Source organism: Pteronotus mesoamericanus, unplaced genomic scaffold (genome assembly GCF_021234165.1).
Source record: "Pteronotus mesoamericanus isolate MK-2021 breed Mesoamerican mustached bat unplaced genomic scaffold, CSHL_Meso_final scaffold_651, whole genome shotgun sequence".
Classification (NCBI taxonomy): domain Eukaryota; kingdom Metazoa; phylum Chordata; class Mammalia; order Chiroptera; family Mormoopidae; genus Pteronotus; species Pteronotus mesoamericanus.
The window spans coordinates 34,914,432-34,938,709 of record NW_026555325.1 but is presented as its reverse complement, the minus strand read 5'-3'; the positions used below and the strand labels follow the sequence as shown (position 1 = coordinate 34,938,709).

The 24,278-nt window shown below is 44.6% G+C and overlaps 1 protein-coding gene across 1 annotated transcript in view; it reads left to right on the top strand.

The window, feature by feature from the left end:
• The first annotated feature begins 701 nt into the window (after positions 1-701).
• Positions 702-24,278, top strand: part of WIPF1 (WAS/WASL interacting protein family member 1) — a 123,008-nt gene continuing 99,431 nt past the window's right edge. The window contains exon 1 of the mRNA XM_054562461.1: positions 702-842. The gene's annotated coding sequence lies outside the window, so the exon portion shown is untranslated. The remainder of the gene's footprint in view (positions 843-24,278) is intronic.

The window sequence follows — 24,278 nt, the reverse complement described above, 5'->3', positions numbered from 1 at the left end:
TATTCGCATCTATTGAAATTCTTTCCTTGATTTATTTACACCAGTAAAAGTTCCTTCCTTCTATTCAGGTAATTATTCGCCGTCCCTTTCTCATAAAAGCCTATTGCCTTCACCCCCAGCGGAACCACTATTTGGGTTTTTTTCTGCTCGAATCAGCGCTTCTCAAATAGCTATTCTTTTGGATCTCAAATAAATGCTTGTTGCCTCTTACTTTCATCTTTTTTTTTTGTTGTTAGCACTGGGTTCCACTCCATTTTAAAATTCAGTTTGTAAAGTCAATTTGAATTTAAGGTAACTCAAAGCTGGTCTCTCTCTTTTGAGACGAGAAGGCGATGGGAAAAAGCGTTCCCTAGGGGTGGGGGAGGGGAGCCCCAGCAGCGAGAAGCTGGAGAGGATGCGATCTTTGGGGAAGGGCCCTTGGTCGGACACTCTTTCCAGTTCCTCTCTCCTCTGCAAAAGCCGCCGTGTCCCTTCGCACACCCCCCCCACCGCCCTTACCTCAAACCCGCCACGCTCCTCTGCGGAGAGTGGGGGGCACCCGAGGCATTAGGACGCTCAGCCTCAGAACCAAGCTAGGCTGGCGTGGCGCCCTGAGGAGAGGGCCAAGGGCCAGCGGCGGCCTCGCGGCGCGTCCACATGTGGCGGAGCCGCAGGGGGCGGGGGGTACCCGGAGCCGAGGGGGGAGGGTTTACATCTCGGTGAAGTTCCCGGATGGTCGCAGCCTCCCGGCGCTGAGCACTTTTCCTGCCGGGCGGCTCTGCCCTGCAGATCAGGGAAAAGTTTCCCAGAAAAAAATGCCTGGCGCGCCGCGGGGCCCTGGAGCCGCCTGGAGTCGCTGCGCGGTAAGGGACGCGCCGCCGCCTCGGGCGCCACCAGGTTCCGGGGTCTTAAGGCAGCGCCCGTGGGGACCCCCGCGGCTGCCCCGGACGCTTGCAGGGATTGGGCTTGGAATCGGGCTTGGCATTGGGTGGACGCGGGGATGGTACTGCAGCCGGGGACGTCGGGTCTGCCGGAGCTGCATACGCTGCGGGAGGCGGGCGCGCGGCCTCGGGAGGGGCGCGTCTCCCGGCCCCGCGGCCTGCGCGTCCTGCCCGTCCGGCCGATGGGGAGGGAAGGAAGGGGCCGTGGAGAGCGAAGCTCCAGGCGCGGGCGCCTCTCAGGCTGGGCGCGTTCCTGGACTCCGTCGACACCAGAGCCGCCCAGGGTGCTCGGGACCCGTTCCTGCCGTACTTAATCACCGCAGGGGTTTAGCGGAAATGCGTCCGGCTGCATCTATACCCCCAGCTCGGGCCGATGGGGACTTTTAGGCATTCCCCTGGGCCAGTTCATGCCATGAAATCGCCTCGGCTTTTTCGCTGGGGAATCACGCCCATCCCAAACCTCGGTTTCCCCAACTAGCCTCCCTCCGGTGTCCCCACACTGATGCTTGCTCTGTGGTCGGTGTAGATGCGCGCGTTCGATGTATCGGTTGACCTTAAAGGCACTTCCAGTCCCGGTCAGCACTCCGCCACCACCATCATCCCCCGCAACCCCGGCCAGCAGGGCCTCTTCCGAACTTTCTGGACTGCTTCACTTCGGTCTCACTCTCCCTACTTTTTTCTATTGTATTAACATGATCCTTCCTTCCTTCCTTCCTTCCTTCCTTCCTTCCTTCCTTCCTTCCTTCCTTCCTTCCTTCCTTCCTTCCCTCCCTCCCTCCCTCCCTCCCTCCCTTCCCTCTCTCCTCTCTCTCTCTTAAAAAAACAAAACAAAACAGTAAAAGAAAGTTGCAAGTGTAAGAGAAACCAGCTGCCCCACTCGGGGCAGGGTGGGAGGGGGCGATGGCCAGATCTTCAACTGGTGATGAGGTTGAACTATTTGAGATTAACAAAGGGTGTGTCTGTGTGAGGAACCCAACCTGGTCCTGAGTAATCCCCGAGGAATAGCCCCTCCTGGGTTGGGCTCCTGGCCTTATCTCAGTTCTCTAGGAAGCCTCTCAAGTTGTCATCAACGATTGGGTGGACTCGGTCCCTTTTTCTGAAAATTGTGTCACTATTGTCCCCTGGATAGTCATTGGATGCCACTCCCAATCACTGACCGCGTGTAACCCCAGACTCCCGGCGATGCAGCCTCAGAGCCCCTTGGACAGAGGCCCGCTCCGAGTGGGTTTTCTGTTGCCAGTTTCCAAAGGCAATGTCAAACAACACTGTAGCTTCATTCTGAGTCATTGGTGGTATTTTTCCTTTTCAAAAATGTATTTTTCTAGTAATGGATAAATTAATTTCAAGGAAATTCGTATTTTGGTTTTTATAAAACACAGTTTTACTTCTTGAGGTGAAGGAGCCCTCTGTCAGCATTTTTCATCCTAATCCCTCTTCATAGTGCTCAACACACGGCCTTCTGCTCTTGCTGTCTACCTTCCTGCCATCCCCACAATGCGAAGTTTCTCAGGGACCAAACTCCCGGCCACCTGTGGGGAGCCCATTCATTACCATTGAATGGAAGTGTGCAGAGACTAGGCTCTGCAGATGTTATTAAAACATTTTAATGACATCTTTTTACTTGGGACCTACCCAACCTCTGAAAGCATTTTGGCTTCCTGAGAAGCACATAAGCTCTTTTCGGTGTTGGTAATGAAGAGCAAAGGGATTTGTCAGCAAGGACGATCAAATTCTGGGACCTTTAGAGACAATGAGATTACTTCCAGCTGGAGAGATTCAGGTCCTCTTTCATTTGTCCATATCACAAAGTGCCAACTGTGTACCACCTTCTAGTACCCTTACTTATATAGTGCAACTTGAGCCTCAGTTATCTCCTCCAAGAAATGGAGTTGATAATCTTTGTTCTTTCTTTATTATAATGTATGAGGATCGAGTGGGAAAATAGGGTGTGAAATGGCCAAAAGCAGCGTAGCACAAGGCATTAGGGGACACCCAGGCACCATGCAGTATGTAGCACTAAGACACAAGAGGGATAAAGAGCTAACGTGGTGGACTGGGGGCAGTGAAGAGAAGCTTGTATGCCCTACCTCAGGTGCTCTAGCCAGGGACAGGCCCACTTTCACGGGAAGTATTCATAACTGGGTCTGTGTCACTGTCTTTGATATTTCAGGTTGTAGTTTTAGGAACATTTATGGTTTCTACAATGCACATCAGGAGAACAAAACCAAAGTACCTTTTATCTGTTGCTATAATGCTCTCACTTCTGAACACCCAATATTTCGGATTCTACCTTCCAGAGCCATAGTCTTCCTGAAGCCTTACAATGAGGTCAACCAAGTTCCTAATGATTTCCATGCAGAGGTCTCTCTGCCACTGTGTCCCAGCAACCCACAACTATGCTGCAGCACTGGAAGGTTTGGAAGGCCTACTCCTTGTGAATAGCCAGTACCCACATATGTGAATCAAGACACAGTTGGAATCAAGCCAGACACTCATCCAGCATTGAGGGTCCCGGCTAGTGGTCACTGCTGTACTCTGTGCTGGCGGGGAGGGAGAGACGTAGCTCAGAGAGGTGGAGCTTGACCCTGAACGCTTACCTTCTGGTAGAAATGAGACATGGTTTCAAACAGCAGGAATGCAAGACAGAATGTAGTAAATAAGGTTAAAAAAACAAATGGTACAGATCAAATACAGAGAATTTAGAGCAGAGTGAAATTACTTCCAGCTGGAGGGCGTCAGTCTTTCACCCATTTTTTGGTCCATTTAAAAAGTATTCATTAAGTGTCTACTATGTGCCAGGCAGAGGAAGATTAATAGGCACAGCACGTCATGCTTCACCTTCCCTACTCCAGTTCTGAGGAAGAGTTCAGGCACCGCCTCTCTGTGACAAGGGAACACTTCCTCACTCAGCCTCATTGTACTGCCCCGCCCGACATTTGTCAAAGTAATTAACTCAATCTCTTGTATACTTAGGAATAATAAAAACTCTAGGCTCACCAAAGCCCCCAGAATACCTGCAATTAGTTGTGTGATGCTATTCTGCCCAACACACTTCCACCAGTATTAAAGTATGCTGGTCCTTAGTGCTGGGTGTGACTAGAAGCTTATAAAGTTTTGATTCTATTAATCTGGGGTGAGGCCCAGGAATCTAGATTTTTAAAGTCCCCAGGTGATGCTGACGTGCTGCCACAGGCACGGGTCCCTCAAAGTTGAAGCATGGGACAGGAATTAGGACAGGTCTTGCTTCCAGTCCCAACTGTCATTTATGAGTCTGCGACGTCTATTTCTTTACCTTTAAAATCTACCTCGTAATAACATTGTAGTATGTATGTATGGTGTCAGATGGGTACTGGAATTATCGGGGGGATCACTTTGTCCATTATATAATTGTTTAAGCACAAAAAAAATTTATCTTGTCCTGAGTGTGGGATGACGTCATAGGGGTTGATCACTTAGCAGCACTGCTGTTCAGTATCTGCAGGTTGTTGTTCTTATTATTATCAGTGTTAGTTTGTACAAAACATTGTTGATATTCCTCTTTTCATATGGAAATACAAAAAGAACCTAAACATAGGAACTGCTTTTTACGTAAATTAACATTTTAGACAACCCCTCAACTGGCTGTAGTCTGGTGAGAGTTTCACACCCGTCACCTCACATATTCTCTTAACAGTGAAGGAGGAATCTTCTGTCTGAGGACAGAACCTCAGTTTGGGGGGGCTCCCAGCCTGTGGTATCTGCTTACCCAGGGGAGCATATTCTGCTGAGATTATCAGGGCAGATAAGAGGCTGGAAACCAACAATGTGCTACTTTCCTGGCCCTTTGGCACCAGGAAGTGCCAGGGTGACACACTGTGGCCCTCGTGCAGTGACCATCGTCAACATGGGTGACCAGTGGGACTGCTTGCCCCAGGCCAGACTGCTCTGGTCATAGGTATAGCACCTAAGCCCATGGGGTGGTCATCGCACTGCTTTTGTGTTCTCTTTTGGCCAGGGCTCAGGGAACTGTGGTTCCAGGGAAACATGCTTGTTACTGTTCTTCGGATTAGTTATAAACTGGCTTTGCTAATATTCAATAAAAGAAGAACGTAGCTAAAATAAGTAGGCCACACAATTACCTACAGTTTTCATTAGTTTAGAAGCTTCAGTAAACATTGCTATGATGTTACACAAATTTAACATTTAAGCATTGCTTACTGTAGATATATTTTTCTCATCTAATAAGCCATCTTCCCAGTGTAACTCGATTTTTTCTTTTTAATTTTTCTTTTATCTCTTAGTTATATTAATTGCAGTAAATTGGATTTTTAAGGCTTTCTATGACCTGGCCCAAGCTTTAAAAAGTCTCCCTTTTTCTTTCTACCTACTCTACCTCTTTTCCGTCCTGTTTTCTTCTAACATTACCACTCACTATATGTCATTTAATTGGATCATTTATAGTCACACAACCCTATGAGGTAGGTTCTGCTCATATATGTGAAACCTGAGGTTGAGAGTTTACGTCACTTGTCCAAGGCCGTACAGCTAGTTGCAGAGCTACTGCCTGATCTCTAACTCTGCACTTTTAACCCTAATTTCACCTTCCACGGTGTTGTACACGACTCCTCATGCAGCGGGCCCTTTTCCGTTCCCCTGTGTGTGCCTTTGCATTGCCATTTCTTCTCCCTACACTGCCATTTCCTTCACTTAATGTTGAATCCTGTAGATTCTTCAAATTGGCCACAAATACTTGTTGAGGAGAAAAATAATAGACTTTGCTAATAATAAAAGGAGAATATATCTAAAATAAACAAGAGACATAATTGCTTCCGACTTTCACTAGTTTAGTAGCTTCAATCAGTGTGGTTCACATTGTAAAAACATGCTTCTTAAGAAGAACCAAAATACCTGCTTCTGCCTGAGCTGATTCCTGCCTCTCCTGGTCAATTCCCATAGCTGTTTGTTTGGGCCTCACCTGTGGCTCAGAATCCACTCTATCCTGTGCTGGAATCACTTTTATGTGTCTCATCTGCCTCACTAATTGATAAACTCTCTCAAAGCAATAACTTAAAAAAATAATTTTTGTATTTCTTCAAAAACAGTAGATTTTTGTATAGTAAGATCTCAGTTAATGTTGATCGAATGGCAGTTTACTACTGCCATTCTGGTTGTAAGATCTGAGATAAGTAAATTTTTCACGAAGGCAAAGTGGATCTTGATGTTTTACAGAAGAGTATTTGGTTTCTGAAGATGCTAGGAAACAGATTTCATCTTAGAAGTAGTCCTGCAACATCATTGATATGTAATGTATGACATTTTAAATTCATATATATAATTAACTTTATTATTATTATTATTGATTTCAGAGAGAGCAAAACATCAATATGAGAGAAAAACCTCGATTGGTTACCTCCCATCCGTATCTCGACTGGGGATTGAACCCGCAGCCTAGGCATGTGCCCTGACCATGAATCAAACCTGAAACCTTTTTGGTATAGGGGATGGTGTCCTAACCAACTGAGCCACCCGGCCAGGGCTATAATTAGGTTTAAATGCTGTTTATTTTTATATCTTCCAAATTGAACAGTAACAATAATCTTAATAATTAAAGACTAGGATTGTGCATTCTTGTGGAAAGGGTGGGACTTACTATTGTAACGTAGAACCTGAGAAGTGGCACTTCCTGTCTAATACCTGTATCTGGTATCTGGTTCATTTCCACATATATGAGGGTTGGGACTCTGCCATCCACGGAGCTTTCATCGTGTGTGTGTGTGTGTGTGTGTGTGCGCGCGCGCGCGCGCGCGTGTCTCTCTCTCAAAGGCAATACACAACCTGAGAAAGAAGTTTAAGCAAAATTTAAGGCCACTTGCTTCCTCCCAAACTGCCACAGACTCCTTTGAATTGGGGGAATACCCAGTTCTCTCAGGTAAGAGGTGTCTGCAGGAGAAAGAAAATGGTGAATAAAATAGAAAATTTAGAGCCAAATAGTTTCCTGGGACAGTGGAGTCCTTTACAACTTAAAATAAAAGTTTATTTTTATATACTTTCTATTTTTCTTATATAAGCCTAAATGTACTCCATTTAAGTGTATACCTATATATGTTAACATTATGTAAATACATGTTACATTATTTAAATATACTTTTTCTCTCATAAGCAATACTTGATTCCTTTAAATATATGTAGTGTGTATACATACCTTACCTCATTATAACATACAACTACTCTGTTCTTAACAGCTGTGTGGCATTCTGCTGAAGGGATGGGTATGTAAAACTGGTGCATTATTGGCTGTCTACAGTCACCCTGTAGAGTTTGCACTGCCAATTCAGTGACCATCAGCTCACCTGTTAGCTCTTCCTAATGATGCCCAAACAATCCACCCATTGAGTCAAGTCAAACAACCAACTAATTCAGTGAGAGAATAAATATAGTCAGTCATTTCATTGGCATCCACAGACCAAATGAGCAGTTGGTTGGATTTCATGCTTGTCAACCAGTTGTGTGTCTCCTCAACCCATTTCTGAAAACTCCTAAGCATTTTTCTATACACATACACAGAAAATTTAATCTATGAACTGAAGAATTTAGGCCTGGATGGGACCAAGAGAGAAATCTGGCCACATTTTAGAGTGATGCAATGCGAAGTGTTAAACATGTTATCAGATAATATTTTAGGGAACCCTGAGACTGCCCCTGCCCCCATCCGCAGCAGAATAGGTTTTGAAAGTAGAGAACCTCCAGACCTTGGAGAAGATCTCGAGGAAACATGTACTGTAGCTATTTTTTTTTTCTGAAAGTGTAAACAGTGAGATCAGCGTCTTAACCATAACAGTGTGTTGTGGGGATGGATATTTAACTTACGGAGACAATGAGATCTGCCTGAGATATAAAAGGGAAAAATGGGCTGTTAACAGGCCCTTGTCCTGGAAGCCCCACAAGTGAGTGTGGGGGACCGACTTCCAGGCGGACCTCCCGGTGATGGATTGAGAGAGGCCAGTGAGGGGGGCGGGGCTTGAAGACAACGAATCCACTTATCTTTCCCAGATCTCAGACAGCAAGTTAAGGGACATTAAAACAAGTTTTCGCATGGCGCTGAAGTTTCTAGTTTGATTTTTGAGGGTCTAGAAAAAGGCAGAGTAGTTGAAGCTCTTTTAAAACCTCTTAAAAAGTAGTAAAGCAATGAACTTTAGCAGTGCCCACTTTTATTAGAGCCAGAATTTGATTGCCATGTATGGTTTAAGAAATAAGTCAAAGTGTCAATTTAAATAATCTCAGGTTTTGTGGGTAAAATTCCACACTGCTCTTTTCCCTGGTGTTGTTGTATTGTTTTGTTTTTTTTTAAAAAACACCCCACATTTTGTGAGAGAGAAATTCAAAAACTACATTGTTAAATTTGTGTGGAGCCACACAACCTTGCTTGAATGTTGTTGAGAATAAGCTGGATAGAAGGAAAATGAAGAAAAAAAGAAAAGAAAAAGAAAATTGGGGCTTACTTGAGTGATATTTTACAAGATATTGGAGCTAGAACCTTAATCATTAAACATTATAATTCTTTCACCCCTTCATTTTCCCTTTTTGATGAGGAACTGAGAGAAGTATTAAAAAAAAATTCTCAATCGGTTAAAGGACTATGTGGGGGTTATTATGGCATTATTTTAACCATAAAATTCCTTTCGGTACAGAATTTTTGTACATATCCCCTCCACTCTGCTATGATGAAACAACATATCACTAGAGTTAGGAAGAGGTTTTTGTTAACCACCAAGCCAGGCGCTCAGTCTTTGTAATCCAGTCTTTGCTCCCTTGTTCTTGCTGAAAATGTGACTCTTAAAAAATTCAATTTTGTTCAGATAACAGAAGTATTATATGCTTGATACAAGCCAAAAATGAAAGAAGTATATAAAGAAAAAGTTAATTTTTCTCTTATCTTTCTCAAATTCTAACCTCTTCAGGTAATCAATAGTATCAGGATATTTCCTCAACTTTTTTTTTTTTTTTTGCTTGCATAACTATATACAAATATATATGCACACATTTAGTTTTTTCTGTGAAAAATAGAAACATTATACCTATAAGACTACAAGACATTTTTTTTTTGAGATATAATTGACGTAACATTGTGTAAGTTTCAGGTGTACAATGTGTTGATTTGGTGTGCTTGCATTTGCGATGTGATTACCATGATAGCACCAGCTAGCACCTTTTATGTCATATAATTACCTTTTTTGTGGTGAGAACATTTAAAATATAGTCTCTTAGCAACTTTCAAGTATATGATACGGTGTTGTTAACTGTAATCACAATGCTGTGCATTAGGTCCCTAGAATTTATTTATATCCTAAATGCAAGTTTGTACCCTTTGGCCTACATCTCCAATTCCCCCACCCCCCAGCCCCTGGTAACCACCATTCTGCTTTCTGTTTCTGTGAGTTGCGCTTTTTTAGATTCCATGTATAAGTGAGATGATACAGTATTTGTGTTTTTCTGTCTCATTTATTTCACTTAGTTTAATGCCCTCAAGATCCATTTATGTTGTCACAAATGACAGGATTTCCTTTTTTCTCTTGGCTGAATAATATTTCATCGTGTATATATACCTCATCCTCTTTATCCATTCATCTGTTGATGGACACTTCGGTTGTTTCCATAACTTGGCTATTATGAATAATGCTACAATAAACGTGAGGATGCAGATATCTTTTGATATCATGAGCTTTTAAAAATATAACAAGGCATTATAGACATCCTCTCCAAATATTTAAAAAAACTCATTTATATCATGGCTGCTTAATTAATCAGATTGTTTGAAGTTTTGTGCTACTTCAACAGTTGTTCTCTGAATATCCTTGTGTGTGAATTTGACCATGCTACCATACAGAAGCTTTCATTTCTGTCTGTCAGAGTCCCCAAAGTGGTATTACTTTCCAAAAGTTGTAGTAATTCTTAGTTCAACTAACATGATTTGAAAATATCTGTTTCCCCACATTCTTGGCAGCATAATTCATTTTAGAAGTATAAACTTTCTAATCTCTTTTTCCTGTTTTGTTTCAACTTATTTCTTTAGGGAGCACTGGTCGCTATGTTTACCTTTTTATATTTGAATTATTCATGCCCTGTCTTTTCTTTAATTTTCCAATGTGCATATGATTTGTCTTATAGAAGTAGAGGAGAAAATCTTGAACCAAAGTTCACTGAGCTTAATCTTCTGTACTGAAATGAAACAAAACGCTTGATTTCTATTTATTATAAATTAAATATAGACCTTTCAATCCTATTTTTTTTCCTTCTAAAAGTATATCACTTGAGAAATGGTCTCAGGGAATATAAATGTTTTAATGGGAAAAACAGGAACATTACATGCAAAGATGGGAAATTTTAAAGGAGTTTTAATCTTGCAAAGCTAGCTGGGTGTCCCTCTTGAATCCAAAGGTCTGAAGACAAAGATTCTTTGAGAGCATTAGTTATAAGTTATGCTGAATTACATCAAGAGGAAAAAGTGAATCACAGCAGATAGGAATTTAAACCTGGAACATTGTTGAAAGCCCCTGCCCTTATTGCTTCTGCTTGTTTTTTCTGGGAGGTGAGACTAGATTCCATTTCTCCTGTCCTTGTAGTTGCTGAGTTCATTATAAAATTATTTGTATATAACTCCAGCAGTACATTGGCTAATCAGAAACAGCTGTACAACTGGATTCGTTTATATGAACAGAATAACTAAATCAATCAGCAAAATTTCTTGTATTCGGGTTGGTTCGGGCCAACATTGTGTAGCCCAGAATAATAACAGTGCTTTGTAACTAACCTGACACAGATGGCAAAAAGATTGTGTCTGGGCAGCAGAGGTTGGAACTGAAAATTCAGAGACCGTGTGAGTCCTTGGTATCTGCCACAATGAAGTGTAACCCAGTTTTTAATGTGAGTGTTTTAAAAGCGAAAAAGCTTTATGAAGGGGCATCCTATTCAAAAAAGAACACGTGAGGGTTGTATCCTCTAAGGCCTGGGTCTCCTGATGAGGCTGAATTGTCCGGATCAGTGTCCCCTAAAAGATAAGTTTGTACATTCTGCCAAACTGCACAGGCTGAAACAAGCCAAGGTCCCCATGCTGGGAAAATGTCACAGACAAGGCAGACGCACTGTCGTGTCTGACTAGAGGAAGCCACACTAAATCAGGGAGAAGATACAAGTTCCCAAGTGAGATTGAGGCTGAAGTCCTAACATAACATACCAAGAGGAATTCCTCAGAATCTGTGTTCTTGGGCAAAACCCAAAGTTCCATAAGAGCAGAATGAGTTCACAGAATGCAGCCCTGTTCATATGGTTCTTACAGTCCATCTAATGAAGACCTCAATACAGTAAGACGTGAGAGGTCTGATGAGAACAGGACCATCTTTAGACCCTGAGTCTCCATGCTTGGAACAGACTTGAGGAACCCTGAACTCTCTACCACTTAAAAACACATCTCACTCTCAAGGTGGGAAAGCCACTGGCCCCAACTAGCCAGGGTCCCAAGGCTGGGCTGGGCTCCAGGGCCCAGTGGCCTGCTGTGCAGCTAACCTTGGTAGGGAGCTGCTGCTTTAGGTTTTATCCTGTGAGTGGCAGAGTGAGGGAGAAGGCTGCCAGGGAGAACTGGCAGCTCTCCTCTTGCTGCGTTCCATAGTTTTGGCATTGGAATTTGCAAACACATCTTTGTGGGGCCCCATATGCTGATGCCTGCATGGGTGTAATCCCTCTGCCCTCCCTTCACTTTTCCTGCCCCTGGTTTTGGATGGACAGATAGTGTAGATTTTTGAAAATCAGGTCACTTCCAGGTTGAGACCTGATATCAACCAGCTCATTTACTTCATTCCTTTTGCATTGAATCTGCTAAAGGTAAAATGAGTGGTAAGTTGAAAGGAGTGGTAGACGAGGAGTTCACACTTGTATTCTAGTGCCAGCTTTGTTGCCTAGCGGTCATGTGACCTTGACAACAATAAAGTATATGAAAAAAAAGAGCAATCTGTAAGAATGGCGAGAAGATTGAGGCTAGTGATGCCTGTGATAGGACAGACCTAACATCTCCAAATAAGGCACTGTCTAGTATACAACATAACTATTAACATTTTATTTATTTATTTATTTATTTATTTATTTATTTAAAATCCTCACCCGAGGATATGTTTATTGATTTGAGGTGAGGGGGGTGGGGAACGGGGAGAGAGAGAGGGAAACATTGATTGATGTGAGAGAGAAACATCAATTGGTTGCCTCCCTTAACCTGCCTTGACCAGCCATCGAACTCACAACTTAAGTCTGTGCCCTGACCGGTGACTGAACCGGTAACCTTTTTCGGTGTGTGACAGGATGCTTTAACCAACTGAGCCACCTGGCCAGGGCACCAGTTAACGTTTTAACTTACCAGTCGACTTTTTAACTTACCCGTCAGAAATTTGATGAGTCTGAAATGTTACTTTTGCCCTCTTTTGACTATGTATGTGGTAAATAAGGGAGAGAAGTATATGTCTATCACATTGCTCATTTAGCTATAAAATAGTATATGTGTGTTTTGCATAATATATAAATATGAAATTATATTTCAGCAAACTCATCAAGTTCTTCATTTATATTTGAATCTCAGTGTGTACCTGCTGGAAAAGAACATTAACTTACCCTGAGATTTCCTTTGTGATGTTATTTGTGGCAGTGGGATATGAGCTAGATGAGTGTAGGTCTGTCTGCAGATCTCGTTTTGTGTACATGCAGTGGAAATGACACTTCTTCACTATGTGCACACACACACAGTATAGGCACCCTTACTCTCTATTAGTGCATACATGGTCACAACTTGAAACCATCTGTCCTCACCATCTACCACACACAGGCGCATGTGTGCACACATGTGCACGTGTACATCATTGGCCAACTCTTTTTAAATAGCACTTCAGATAGAACCAATTCCAAACTCCATAGGGAAAATACATGTATTGCTGTAGTTTTATATTCACCAGCCTTCGCAGTTTCTTAGAAGGCAGAGGTCATTGCTCACTACAGTGCTCTGTGTACTGTCTCAGGCAAAACACTGTATGCAGGCGACTGTAGGTGCATGCTTTGTAGGATGTTCACTATGATGGTGATGATTCCTGGGAGTGGATAAAAATACCAGTGGGACTTTCCGTTGGGAGTTCTACCATGACTGTTGATTGGTGGTTGCGACTCTCGCTGGTTGAGGCTCTTGTTTGTATTTCTCGCTCCTGCTCTGAGGAACAATACTTTGCTATTTTGGCTCAGAGGCAGACCATTTTGGATGGCATCCAAGAAACTGTGCATTGCCCTTGCTTCTTGGGATCGGTGCTAACATTACAGAGCCAACAGTTGTGCACAGAAAGATCCTGGACCAACACACTGGTCAGTGGTGCCCCTGTGGACTTTCTGTTTTACAGAGAAGCTAGACAGACTTGCCTGCCTGGGAAGCTGAACCTTACAACTGGTGCCCAAGAGAGTCCAGTCACCACGCGTAGATGAGGAGAAAATGCTTTCTGAGTTTCAACCTAGAGGCCCCCAAAAGATGGAGCTCTAGTAGGAGCTTGTACATTCCCCTTCAGCTCTGGCCCCAGCAGCACAGAGCAGGAGAGGAAAAGGGAGGAGGCTCCTGGTGGTGGAGAGAGGGCAGAGGTCAGCAGTGAGAGCAAGGGAAAGAATCCAGTGGTCCTGAGCTACAGGGAGAAGCCCCACAGTGGGATGGGGAGGCAGGGGGTGAAGGGGCCAGGACCCTAAGCTTCCTCTGCAGGTGTGAGAAGCTCCCTGGCCTAATGAAGTTGCTGGGCAGGGGCCCTGGAAGTGCAGGAAAACTTGCCGAGCTGGATTAAGCTGTGGTCTGCCCTTAGAAAGAACTCACAGGAAACATAAAGGGACGCCTGCTCTTCTCATGCTTACACAGAGAGGTCAGGAATGAGGTATTCCTCTTCAGATTGCCACCGATCATTTTTGGACAAGTAATAATAATATCATTTATCATAGGTATTGCTTACTATGTACCAGGCAATCTTCTAAATGCCCTAAATTAAATCAGCAAATCTGTATAACAACTCTGTGAGGCAGGCTCTATCATCTTCATTTTAGAGATGAGGAATTTGGGTTCGTCCCCGTGCCCAAGTTCACACAGCTCACCTGACAGAGTCGAGGTTCAGTCCAGGTCTGAGCTCACTCTGAGCCCAGATGCACCCCTGCTTTTTTCTCCAGTAAGGGATGTCTGTCCAATTGTAAAGAATGTACGTGACCCCAGCTGTTTCCAAGCAGATAGCTGACCGCTGATACAGTGTTCTGGGAAGTAACCTCAGCTTTCTGTTCCTCTCTTTTTCCTGCATGATTCTGGATTAAGGTCACCAACCCACTGCGAAAAGGACAGCCAGAAATAAATCAACCAACTGCTGATCCATGAGCAAAAGGGTCTGCTCTTTGTACCTGAATCACCCACCTTAGCACCTGATGCCCATCACATATATACTTTGTAAGTGACCCCCAGGACTTTGGTGGTCTGTAATAGGGAAAAAAGTTTCCTAGAGTGTCACAAATGCTGCCTGATTAAGATGGGTGTCAGTGACTAGTATCACATTATGTTCTCAAGAATAAATGAATCAGTTATGTTCCCAGCCAGTGGGGAAAGACTATAATACTCAATTGTAAAATGTAGAACTTTTCATAAAATCCCAGAACATTAAAGTTGGGAAGTCAAGTGAAATGGAGATAATTTTGCCTGACCTCCATTTCAAAGGTGAAGACAAAGCATCGCAGAGAAGTTAGATGACTTTCCCAAGGCCAATGGCTGTTTGGTAACGTAGTTGAGACAAGAGCCCAGGCCTGCTGAGTTCCAGTTCAGTTCTCTTTCCCCTGCTTGAGGTGGCATAAATTGTTCTCTAAATTACTTCTTATTAAATTATAGGTGAAGCCCTGGCCGGGTGGCTCGGTTGGAATGTCATCCCGTACACCAAAAGGTTGCGGGTTTGATTCCCAGTTGGTATGCACAAGGGAGGTAAAGGATACATATTTCTCTCTCACATCGCTGTGTTTTTTCTCTCTCTCTCTTTCTTTCTCCCTTTCTCTGTCTCTAAAAACCAATAAACATATCCTTGGGTGAGGATAAAAAGAAAAATTACAGGTGAAGCATAGAATGGTCTGTTTCTTTACTGGGCAGCACCAGGTTAATTTTGCCTTACAGATGTGAGAGATGCAGCTGGACACCTCCTTCCCCGACAGCACACAGGAAGCCCAGGTGAGAAGGCCAGGCAGTGTTGCCGGCAGCTGTCCCCATGGAGTTCGCATTGCTGAGCCTCTGCTTTCTTGACAGACCTGGGTAGGACAGCAGACATCTGTCCCTAGTATCTCTGCTTAAGTCACTCGTTTTGGAGGTGAAGGAATCAAGACAGCTCAGGTTGTAGCAGAGTTCAGTGAGGGGGATGAAGGAGAAGAGGGAAATTGTCGCTTCCTTTCCATAAAGAAAAATATTTCTCAAAACCGTGCTGCTGAGAGTACTTGTGAGCCAAGTGTTGGCTTAGTCGGCACTCGAGAGGTCTGCAAGCCGTAGGGCCCCGGCCGGGCTCCTGGGATGGCGGAGGCCAAGTCCTTCCTGGAAGAACTCTGGGCCGCCGGTGGAGACCTCCCTGGGGAGCTCTGCTTCACCAGCCACCTGGGCGGTACTGCGAGCATCTGAGGCCAACACAAGTCTCACCTGGGGTCAGTGCAAACATTTCTGCGGACGAGGCAACTACAGGTAACCTTGTACCTGCAGAACGATGAACCGGGGGGAAAAGAAAAAAATGGAAAAGAATTCAGTTTTTTGTCAGATACAGACAGAAACCGAGGGCCGGAGGAGCACCCAGAGCCGTTTCCCCCACCTCGGGGCCATGCGTTGAGGTGGGCTCAACGGGGCTGTGACACATCACTGGCTGGGGCTGATTTCAGCCCTGGTCCGGTGTCGTCTCATCCACAGCAAGAGCATTTGAGGGGACTTGAAACTGCGAGGGCAGAGAAGACACTTGCGAGCCATCATCCTCAACCCCGGCAGAGATCTTGACCAGAAGTCCCCGCCAGCACCCTTCTTTGTGGCCCACTGAGGTGATAGGGTGCTTTCTCCCTTCCCGCCTGCCAGGCCCCACAGTGCAGTCAACATCCACGGCAACTCCTCTGCTGGCACTTTATCTGGCCATCTTTTCAACTCCAGGGACAGAGAAAATAAACAAGCTCTCAGAAGAGCTGAAGGTAGAACAAAAGCAACTCGGTTCTTAAGAGCGACTGGGAAGAGTTTCGGGGGGCTGTGCTGTTCATCAGCCCCCAGGGCCTTTCCGGCTGCGCAGCCACAGGCCGATGTTCTCAGTCACAGGGGAAGAGGAACTCATTTTCTCTTGAAACACAGAACCCTCTTAGAGTTAAGAAGAAAAAAAAAAAAAACCACAGGCAAAGCTAGGATTCAAATTTTGAAGTTTCTGATTCCCAGGTCTTTGGTCTGTCTACCTTTTGCTTGATCAGAATGACAGTTTTGGTGACACCTCCTGTCCCTGAGAGTGCAGTTCCAGTGTCAGCCTGCCTCCTGCGATGCCGCTTGGCACATGCGGGCTTCTGACCCATTGCTGCCCCTTTTCCCCCTTACACCTGGATGGTATAGAAAGTGACTTCAGTGTTCCCTCGGAGTGGTCAGGGAGTACGGAGGGCCCTGCTGTGGGCACGGCCCTGAACTTGCTCTCTCAACTGCCATGTAAAGCTATGAACTCTCATGAGACCAGTAGTGACCTACTTCCTTGGAGGAACTAGAGGGCAGGGTGTTCTGTAACTAACCCTATTGCATAAGTCAACACAGTGAGTTCCTCCTTTTTTCCTCTTGAGGTACATCGGAAGGACCCAAGGCCGAAGAGCTGCACGAATGAACTCAGGCCAACAGAGAGAAACGTCTATGGCAGTGCAGATTCTGGGCCTTGGGAAAACGGAAGGTTGGGGGCCCCTTCAATTCTTTCCACAGCCAAAATATTTTTGAGAGAAAATTTAAATTTAAGAGGCTGCAAGTGGTTTAGAGGTAAAACAAGAACAAAAATAAGCATGCTCCGAGCAGAATCCTTTTCCTACAGTTGAATGACAGCTGTGAAGGGAGATGGCACCCAGGCAATATTTGAAAGGAATCTCTGTGAACAGTGAGTACACCATATAAAGAAGCATGTCTAAACGAACGTTTTAAAAACTTTTTTGACTTTGACCATGACCCACAAAAATAGATTTTTCATTGAGATCCAGTACAAGCAGATAGATAGATAGATAGATAGATAATAGAAACAAAAGTTTTATAAAACAATTCCCATTCTCATGAAATGCAATACATTTTTCATTATATATGTATATATATATATGTTTTTAAAAAGGAGCTATTGCAACTTACTAAATTGATTTGACTTTAGAGAATGGGCAGCGACTTGCAGTTTGAAAACTACTGATTAAAATATTGGGTTGGCCAAAAAGTCCATTTAGTTTTTTTCCGTAAAATAAAAGATATTTTTTATTTTCACCAATAACTTTATTGATTTGGATATTTTGAGTCTGTTAGCTATCTCCTGCTATTGGCTTCTAGTGGGTAGAGGCCGGGGTGCTGCTAAATATCTTCCAATGCATAAGACAGCCTCAAAGCAGAGTTATGTGGCCAAAATGTCAGTAGTACCAAGAAATTTCACACATCAGTTTTGACACTTTTGCTCAGTCCCAGCACCTTCTTCTTACACTGCACACATCTTTTTTTGTGTGTTTCAGTTGCATTTTTACCTTTCTTGAAATAATAAAGCATAATACACCAAAAATGTTGCATATATTCTTCCATCTTTAACATTAAAATGTCTGCACAAAAAAATCACCAATTTTGATTGTTTTTTTAAATGCACACTGATAGGTCAGCAGTCACAATACAGTCTAGCAAAATTTTTTCAAATGAAGTTAAAGATAATTAAGAGCTACTAGAGCCATTATACAGAAAAAACTAAATGAGCTTTTTTCGCCAAGAAATGTCAGGCATGTAGAAACCAGTCTGTAGAAGGAGATCCAGTAACACAGGATTCATGGTCCTTGAAGACATTTTCTTCCCTTATCCAATCACTAAAAGTTGGTGGAGCCAGTAATGGTAATGGGACAAAGGAGGGAAGAAGAGGTCTTGCCTGATGGAGGGAGTAGGAGGCTGAGTTTTAATCCTGCTCATGCAGAAAACATGTGAGTGCCCATGATGCATTGTCCGGGTGCAAATAAGACACAGACCCTGCTCACAGTGCCAGGATGCTCACAGTTGAATGGGTGTGCGATGACCCCATCCAATACAGTTTATAGTGAAATGGAAGCATAAGCAGAATGACACAGAGGACCTGAGGTCCTCTGCAATCGCTAGAAGGAGGCACCAAGTTATAGGGTTATCTTCAGTGTTACGTCCCTAGTTCTCTGTCTCATAATAATATTCGGTAAATATTTATTGCAAGACCATGTTATCTGATTAATACTTACAACTAGACTATTAAGATTCCTAATTAAAACATTTTTTGAAGGGCACTTTAACATACCTGATTTATAATGTATCATAAGAGGGGACAGGACAGATAAGAAAGACCCCAAAAAGTTCGGGTTATGTAACAGAATTGCTCAACCCCATCTGGGTTTCAGGCCCTCTGCAAAGCAAGCCTTTAAAGAGTTGAGGTTTGTCACATTTGACCCGTAAGTGAGGCTTAAGACAAGTTGCTCTGGCACTTTGCTTGGAGATGAGAAGTCCAAGCCGGGTGGGGTGAGCTGCCCCGGCCCAGCAGGGGCAGGACCTCGCATGCGTTCGACCCTTCCACCACTGCGCGTCCGGCGCTGCGCTCAGTTTACCCGCCCGGGTCAGGCAGTGCAAGATCATGTGATTCAAGTTTTGGGTTGGAAGATTTCTCTAGAGAGGAGGATGCTAGCAGACCACTCTCTGTTGGATCCTAAATGGAGCCTTTGTTTCAAGTTCTGGGCCAACTCGGCACTAACAGGGCGTTGAGGCTGAGCAGTGATCTGGGGCCATGGAGATCTGGCGTGGGTCCCAGCGTAAAGTGAAAGTAGCCCGGCTGCAGTCCCGCGCCAGGTTTCCTGGAAGCGTCTGGGCCCAAGGGCTGACCTTCAGCACCTGGGCCTGTTGGTCCGGATCCCAATTTGCCATCCTGCTGCGAAACTAAATTAGCTACGCGTCTTTCTTTCAGGCAGTTTCGGGGCTGGGTGGGGTGGGTGGATTGGGAGAGAGAATAGGGGAAGCAGGTGTTTGCAAAGAGAAGAGGGAAAGACAATATGTAACATGAGAAAAAAAGGATGGTTTTCCAAATAAGAGGGTCACGTCAATTGAAGACACTAAGGAGACACACCTAAAAGTGGACACATTTAACCTCAAGATGATTGCTGTGCATTTCAGACATTCATTCAACCCTAGAGAAAATAGCTAAGGACAACTGGGGACAGAGGATAGTTTACACTCTTGAAAAGGTCCCTGGGACCAGCCACAAAGAACAGGTAGCCCTTTGGCTCTGAGGCCTGGACATGGGCATTGGGACCGCGACTATGTGGATGATAGGCCCACATAGCCAATTCTGTCTGTGCTTAAGAATTTCCTTAGTTGTTTACACCTATTTAAGATAAAGAACACTCTTGGATAAGACCAAATCAAAATGGCAAAGAGCATTTAAAATAAGAAAGGCAGGCAGGGAGCCCCAGGTTCTAACTGCAGCTTTGTCACTGTGTGACCTTGGGCCTCAGTTCCCTCATCTATAAATTGGGGAGATTGGAGATGTTCCCTCTGATCTCCCTCAGCTCAGACACTCTGTGGCTCTCTTCAGCCTGAGAAACATTTTTCTGGCAGGAAAGAGAGGCTGCCCAGAGCTGCTTTCTCAGGCAGCCAATGAGCACATCCTTTCCTCTGCCCACATATGGAAGCAATTTCTAGATTATCCAAAGCACTTGTGCTGCTGAGCTCAACCAAGCAGAGAAGCTCAGAGGTGGAAAGTGGAAAAAGACAAAAACCTGCATGCGTTTTCTTACCACCATGTACTTTCATATCTGGAATCCCCGGTTAGCCTGCCTTTCCATGCAATCTCATGGGTGTGCCAGTGGGTTAGGGGGTTTCACAGGTAAAATCCTGGAAGAACAAAACGAGTGTTGATCTCATTGCCTGTCTGCTGAGGCCAAAGGCTAGACTGCCTTTCTCCCCTGGAAGCTTTAAGGGTGGGGCTGGGGAAGACATGAATTCTTGAGTTTTATTCCCACATTTATTGTAATCTTTCTGATCTGTTAAAATGAGGACCATTAATGGCTGCCTTCAGTTGAAAGTTGAATTGGGAAGCGTTAGCCAAGTGCTTTGAAGGGGAAAATGTTTTATTAGTTCCTTCTCTGCCAAGGTAACCCTTTATTCATGTTCCTCTCCTGAACTCCTCGGGGGTTTTGGTAGCAGTTAAACCAAGAAGTCTTGTAAATGAGAGGCATTTACTCTGAAATTCAGGTCTGGAGAATGCCTTTTTCTAGAGCACAGCCTATTCACAAAGCCTCATCTGTGGCCTTGGTTCCATCAGTGGTCCTAAGGACCTGATTTCCTCCATCCCTCTCTTCAATCCTGACCTTAATTCTTGGAAAAGGAGGTTACTGAAAAGGGCGTGTTTATAGAGAACTGTTCTTCGTTCCCCTTTCAGTTCGTCTCTCACTTCTCCACTGCCTAATCCCCCACTGATATTAAAATTTAAAAGTTAATTTGTAAAGCAGAGATATTCTTCCTAGAAATGGAATCTGAGTAATTAGGGATCCACAAACATTTACTAATGCTTATTAAAACTGGTTCATCAATGTTCCCATGGATTCAGGGTATCCCTTTCAAATACTTTCTGGAAAAATATCTGTCAGAATCAAGACAGTAGGCTGATAAATGCCCATAAGCTTTTTAGCAGGAACCACATTTTTTTGTTTGTTGCTGGGTCTCCAGGGCAGACCCTTTGGGTAAAAAGGCCCTCTATTCCCTTCAGAGAGAATATGTTTACAGCTCTGGTTTGCCTCATCTGGGGTTGCTGCTGTCGAGGGCTAGAAATCAAGACGTAAAGATAGAAACACTTAGCAGAACCTCGCATGTGTGGTCACCCTATTTCAGAACACTCAGATAGCTCCACTTGGCTATGAATATGATTGTCATTCCATGCATAGATTTTCCTCCTATGGTTTCTGGCCTATTTTAAAGCAGCTAAACTTTGCCACCCTATTGAACCGTAATCAGGAATGTTTATTTTAAGTCCCATCTCTGTGGTATTCTGTGTTAGATTCTCTGTAACACTTATCAAAGTTCGTTCCACCAACCCACTTCCTATCTGGTAGGTGCTAACAGTCTGAAATACCAATTCGAGAAGAGTTACTGAACACAGGCCTCTTCCTGCCGTAGGTATCTGCGGCGTTAACGTGGGGCCCCCTTAGGTGCTCTGTGCAAGCCAGGGCGATGCAGTTCCCTGCTTTGCTGAGAAGATGAAGACCATTCATTCCATCAGTTCTCCCTCAGGGGCTCTCCTCTCTGTCCAGGGCAGGCAGCATACCCTGCCTCTGGTCTCTAATGCAGCTGCAGGCACACCCACCCAGACACCAGATACCGGGCTCCTGCTGACCAATCAGGTTGAACACCCCCCCCCAGGCCGCCACCAACAAACCTCCTCACTCCTCTGCAGCCTGCTCTTGCTTCAGCTACTCACTCAGCAAACACTGAAGTGCTCACTATTGAGAGTGCTTGTGTTCTAAAAGGGAGAAAGATAGTAAACAAGCAAACAAATAACTACTTAGCCAAATTAATTCATGTTTAATTAATACTTAGATAATTACGAGTGATGAGGGCTAAGGAAAAGGCTGACAGGATGATAGGATGAGAATAGCGGGGATACTACTTGAGGTACAGCTGTGAAGGAAACCTTATGAGAATTGAGGTAGAAATGAGAAGGAGCCAGATGTGAATGTCTGGGGAGAAGCTTGTGTCAGTCAAAGGGAATGTCAATTACAACGGCCCTGAGGTGAGAATAATCTGGACAAATCCAGGAAAAGAAAGAGAGAGCGTGTGGCCGTGAGGAGAGATGTAGGCCAGGGCCCAGTGCCCTGTAAGGACTTTACTAGGGTTTTAGCCAGTGGGTATCATCTGACGTGTGTGTTAATAAAATCACTCTTGCTTCCATCCACCCCCTGCCTGGCTCTGAGCTCACGGCCTTGCTCCCTAACTCGCACCTGCTTGTCCCATCAGGTTACCCCCAGCTCCGCCTGCCGCACCCTGACCCTCCCATTCTGGTTGCCCAAGTTCAGGTCCGTCACTTCCGCAGCCAGGCCCAGGGGTTCAAAGGATGGGTGCAGCAGTCTGCCCCGGGCTGGACTGTAGCACTAGGCAGAGAAGAGAGCGCGGTGCTCATCAGGCGGTGAGACTTTGGGCAGGCTCCTCATTACCCTGACTTCAGCCCCCGCCTCCGTTCCGGTGCTCTGCAGTTGTAGCCTCCAGTGATCGGTGCCATCCTCGTGGTAAGAGTGTTCACCAGGCACTTGCTCTATGCACTTAATCCTCTGTGAGATTGGCATTGTAGTTCTCTCTCTTTTACACTGTAGGAGACTGAGGTCCTGAGAGGTTAAGTAACTTGTCCAGAATATCCAACTAGAATATGGTTGAACCAGGATTCAAAACAGACTGTCTGATAGCCTTATACTCCAAATCAGTTTACTTCACTTTGGCATGGTTTGTTTTTTTGTTTTGGGTTCCCCTCCCCCACCCCTTACCAGTCCTGAATGAGGTTCTTTTCCAGATTGCTCAGCCCAGAGTGCAGCCCCAACGAGGGGCCCGGATGCTCCCACTGGCACACGCTGCCTCAAGCAGTGAGCAGGCCCCACATTAAGTGCTCCACATTAGGATGGCATCTCCAATATCAGCTAAGCAAGGGTTGACTGTCCTCTCCAGGACAAGCCCCGCAATCCTTTTCTGTTCCACACGTGGGAACCTCTATTCTGGGAACATCCACTCCCTGCCAAATAGCAGTAATAACAGTAGGACCAAATGTCCATGGAGTACTTCCTATGTACCTGGATCTCTTTTTATTATTTTTATTTTACCAGTGAAGAAACTGAAGCACAAAAAGGTTAGGTAGGCAGCCAGCTTAAGGTCACAGAGCTAGGAAATGGTAGAACCAGGATTTGGATTCAGGCAGGCTTGCTCCAGAAACCATTTAGTGTACACTTCTTTATACTGAAGAAGAATTCCACTCCTGTAGTTTCCATGTTGTAGTTCATGTTCTAATTCTTATAGCCACAGGATGGTCTGATTTTATTAACACGGGATAAACCTGTAAATATTTGAAGACAGCACATCTATCTTGGTTCCAGATGATCACACCAAGCTCTCAGGGCGCAGTTCTATCCTAGGTCTTCCAGTTCCTCCCAGAAAAGCACGAAGAGTGCTTTATAATTTTCCATCCAAATCCAGACACTTGTGAGAGGCAAGGGAGCAGTATTAATAATTATGCTGGGACAACAGGCATAAATAGAGATTGTCCTGGGTGAACCAGGATGTGGTTCGCCCTACCCCTAGGCAATGGTAGAAATGCCACTTGCTGGCTGTGTCCAAGTGGATTATGGGGAAGTTGAGCTGACTCTACACAGATTCCTTTTTTTTTTTCTTTTTAAAGAATTTATTTACTTACTTTTAGAGAGAAAGAATAAAGGAATGAGAAAGGGAGAGAAACATTGGTGTATGAGAGAAACATCGATCAGCTGCCTCTTGCATGTCCCCAGTCGAGGACCTGGCCCACAACCTGGGCATGTGCCCTGACTGGGAATCAAACTGGCAACCTTTTGGTTTGTGGGACGACACCCAATCCACTGAGCCAGACCAGTCAGAGCTCTACACAGTTTCTCAGTTGGTGGGAATTAGGTTTTAGGAGTCTGCCATTAGTTAAACTGCTTGCAGTGGAAAAGCACTGGATATATAGTGGAGTCCCGCAATTGCTAATGTGCTCTTGAATGAGCCACCTCCCATCCCGAGTTCTCAGTTTTCTCATCTGTGAAATAGGAATTGATAATCTGGAAGCCCCTTCCAGTTCTAAAGCTCCGATCCTGCGTCAGCCTTCCTGACACAAGCTACAGTCTACGCCCTCACTCTCAAGCCACGGACATGGAAGTTGGAATTTCTCTCTTTTTAAAATTATTATTAGTTTTTTTACAATCCTCATCCAAGGATATAGTTATTGATTTTAGAGAGAAAGGAAGTGAGGAAGAGAGAGACAGAGAAATATCAATGTGAGAGAAACATCGACCAGTTGCCTCCTATATACAAACCGACCAGTAATCGAATCGCAACCTAGGTATGCGTCCTGACTAGGACTC